Genomic DNA, 4,482 nt, shown 5'->3' with positions numbered 1-4,482 from the left:
AAAGAAAGCCTTTCTAAGGGAACAATGCAGAGAAATAGAGGAAAACAGTAGAATGGGCAAGACTAGAGATCTCTTCAATAAAATCAGAGATACCAAGGAAACATTTCATGCAAAGACAGGGACAAAAAAGGAAAGAAATGGTATGGACATAACAGAAGCAGAGATACTAAGAAGAGGTGACAAGAATGCAAAGAATTGTACAAAAAAGATCTTAGTGACTCAGCTAACCATGATGGTGTGATCACTCACCTAGAGGCAGATATCTTGGAGTGTGAAGTCAAATGGGCCTTAGGAAGCATTTAAGAACAAAGCTAGTGGAGGTGATGGAATTCCAGCTAAGTTGTTTCAAACCTTAAAAGATTATTCTATCAAAGCACTTCACTCAATATGCCAGCAAATTTTGAAAGCTCAGCAGTGGTCACAGGACTGGAAAAGGTCAGTTTTCATTCTGATCCCAAAGAAGGGCAATGCCAAAGAATGTTCAAACTACCTCTTGATTGCAGTAATTTCACATGCTAGCAAGATAATGCTCAAAATCCTCCAAGTTAGGCTTCAACAGTACATGATATGAGGACTTCCAAATGTACCAGCTGGATTTAGAAAAGGCAGAGGAGACAGAGATGAAATTGCCAACACACATTGGATCATAGAAAAAGCAACACATGTTGGATCTATAAAACATCTACTTCATTGATTATGTTAAAGTCTTTGACTGTGTGGATCCCAACAAACTGTGGAAAATTCTTCAAGAGATGGGAATACCAGAACACCTTACCTGCACCTGAGAAACCTGTATGAAGGTCAAGAAGGAACAGTTGAAACCAGACATGGAACAAGTGAACAACCAATTGGTTCAGAATTGAGAAAGGAGTGTGTCAAGGGTGTATATTTTGTCATCATGTTTATTTAACTTGCATGCACTGTACATCATGTGAAATGTTGGACAGATGGGCACAAACTAGAATCAAGATTGCCAGGAGAAATATCAATAATCTCAGATATGCAGATGACACCACCCTCATGGCAGAAAGTGAAGAGGAACTAAAGAGCCTCTTAATGAAGGTTAAAGGGGAGAGTGAAAAACCTGGCTTAAAAGTCAACCTTCAAAAAATGAAAATCATGTTATCTGGTCCCATCACTTCATGGCAAATAGATGGAGAAATAATGGAAACAGTGACAGACTTTATTTTTTGGGGCTCCAAAATCACTGTGGATGGTGAGTGTAACCATGAAATAAAAGATGCTTGTTCCTTGAAAGAAAAACTATGAAGAACCTAGACAGCACATTAAAAAGCAGAGACATTACTTTGCCAAAAAAAAAAAAAAAAAAGGTCCATATAATTAAAGCTATGGTTTCTCCAGTAGTCATTTATGGCTGTGAGAGTTGGACTGTAAAGAAAGCTGAGCACCAAAGAATTGATGCTTTCAAACTGTGGTGCTGGTGAAGACTCTTGAGAGTCCCTTTAAAAGCAAGGTGATAATTTTTGAGATTAATCCTTTGTCTGTTTCTTCATTTGCTATCATTTTCTCCCAATCTGAGGGCTGTCTTTTCACCTTACTTATAGTTTCCTTTGTAGTGCAAAAGCTTTTAAGTTTCATTAGGTCCCATTTGTTTAGTTTTGCTTTTACTTCCAATATTCTGGGAGGTGGGTCATAGAGGATCTTGCTAGATGTGATTTATGTCGAGAGTGTTTTATTACTATGTTCTCCTCTAGGAGTTTTATGTTTCTGGGCTTACATTTAGATTCTTTACCATTTATGAGTTTATTTTTTGGTGTGTCGTGTTAGAAATGCGTCTAGTTTCTTCTTTTACAAGTGGTTGACAGTTTCCCAGCACCACTTGTTAAAGAGGTTGTCTTTTTTCCATTGTATATCCTTGCCTCCTTTGTCGCAAGATTAAGGATGTCCATAGGTTCTGTGGATTATTCTCTGGCTTCTGATTCTGTATCCAAAGCAACTCCTGCAGCTCAATTCCAGAAAAATAAATGCCCCAATCAAAAAATGGGCCAAAGAACTAAACAGACATTTCTCCAAAGAAGACATACAGATGGCTAACAAACACATGAAAAAATGCCCAACATCACTCATTATCAGAGAAATGCAAATCAAAACCACAATGAGGTACCATTACACGCCAGTCAGGATGGCTGCTATCCCAAGGTCTACAAGCAATAAATGCTGGAGAGGGTGTGGAGAAAAGGGAACCCTCTTACTCTGTTGGGGGGAATGCAAACTAGTACAGCCGCTATGGAGAACAGTGTGGAGATTCCTTAAAACTTGGAAATTAGAACTGCCATATGACCCAGAATCCCACTCCTGGGCATACACACCGAGGAAGCCAGAATCGGAAAGAGACACGTGCACCCCAATGTTCATCGCAGCACTGTTTATAATAGCCAGGACATGGAGCAACCTAGATGCCCATCAGCAGATGAATGGATAAGGAAGCTGTGGTACATATACACCATGGAATATTACTCAGCCATTAAAAAGAATTCATTTGAATCAGTTCTAATGAGATGGATGAAACTGGAGCTCATTATACAGAGTGAAGTAAGCCAGAAAGATAAAGAACATTACAGCATACTAACACATACATATGGAATTTAGAAAGATGGTAATGATAACCCTATATGCAAAACAGAAAAAGAGACACAGAAATACAGAACAGACTTTTGAACTCTGTGGGAGAAGGTGAGGGTGGGATGTTTCAAGAGAACAGCATGTATACTATCTATGGTGAAACAGATCACCAGCCCAGGTGGATGCATGAGACAAGTGCTCAGGCCTGGTGCACTGGGAAACCCAGCGAGGTATTGGGTGGAGAGGGGAGGTGGGAGGGGGATCGGGATGGGGAATACGTGTAACTCTATGGCTGATTCATATCAATGTATGACAAAACCCACTGAAATGTTGTGAAGTAATTAGCCTCCAACTAATAAAAAAAAATAAATAAAATAAAAAAAATAAAAATAAAGTATTTGCTAAAACTAAAAGCAAGGCGATCAAACCAGTCAATCGGAAAGGGAATCAACCCTGAATATTCATTGGAAAGAGTGATGCTGAAGCTGAAGCACCAATACTTGGCCTGCTGATGCAAAGAGCTGACTTATTGGAAATACCCTGATTCTGAGAAAGATAGAAAGCTGTAGGAGAAGGGGACAACAGAAAGCAAGATGTTTGGATGGCTTCACTGATTCAATAGACATGAGTTTGAGCAAGCTCTGGTCGGTGGTAAAAGTCAAGGAAGCTTGGCATGCTGCAGTTCATGGGGTCAGTGAGAGTCAGACACAACTGAGCAACTGAGCAACAACAACTAATTACACCTCATTAACAAACTGAAGAACAGAAATCAGATATTCATCTCAATAGATGCAGAAAAACTTTTGATAAAAATCAACATCTATTTATAATAAAACCTCTTCAGAAAGTGGTCATAGTAGGAGTATACCTCAACATAATAAAGGCCACAAATGACAAACTCAGAGCTCACATTATATTCAGTGTCATAACGCTGAAAGAATTTCTCTAAAATCAGGAATATGATGAGGATTCCTGCATTCAACACTTTTATTCAACCTAATTTTGAAAACCCTCACTATAGCAATCACAGAAGAAAAAGAAATTAAAGGAATCCAAATCAAAAAGGAAGAAAAAATGCTTCTGTTTGCAAATGACATATACTAATACATAGAAAATCCTGAAGACATCACTGGAAAACTACTAGAGCTCATCAATGAATTTGGTAAAGTTGCAAGATACAAAATTAATATAAGAAAATCTAGTGAATTTCTATACACTCACAATGAAGTATCAGAAAAATAATTTAAAAAAAAAAAAAAACAACCACTTACTGTCACATCAAAAAGAATAAAATACCTAGGAATATGCCTTTCTAAAAAAGCAACAGAATCATACTACAAAAACTATAATACACTAATGAAAGAAACTGAAAATGATAAAAACAGATGGAAAGACACACCATGATTTGTGGTTGGAAGAATAAATACTGTTAAAATGAATATATTACCCAAGACAATCCATAGATTCTATGAAATCCCTATGAAAATAAGGGAACTTTTCACAGAACTAAAACAAATATTTTTAAAAATTTTGTGGAAACATAAAAGACACTAAATAGCCAAAATGTTCTTGGGGGGAGGGGGGGAGAAATCAGCTGGAATAATGATTTTCCCCGTCTAAAACTATATAAAGTTTTACCATCAAAGTATGGTACTGGCATAAAAACGGATATATTGATCAATGGAACAGAATGAAGAACCCAGAAATAAACCCACACATTTATGTCAATTAATCTATGACAAAGGAGACAGGATTACACAACGGAGAAAAGACAGTTTCTTCATATGGAGAACTGGGAAGACCATAGCCTTGACTATACATCTTCCCAGTGGTCACGTATGGTTGTGAGAGCTAACTGTAAATTAGGCAGAACACCAAAGAATTAATGCCTTCCATCTG

The sequence above is a fragment of the Cervus canadensis genome, chromosome 11, assembly GCF_019320065.1.
Source record: "Cervus canadensis isolate Bull #8, Minnesota chromosome 11, ASM1932006v1, whole genome shotgun sequence".
Classification (NCBI taxonomy): Eukaryota; Metazoa; Chordata; class Mammalia; order Artiodactyla; family Cervidae; genus Cervus; species Cervus canadensis.
This window is presented reverse-complemented; position numbering follows the sequence as displayed.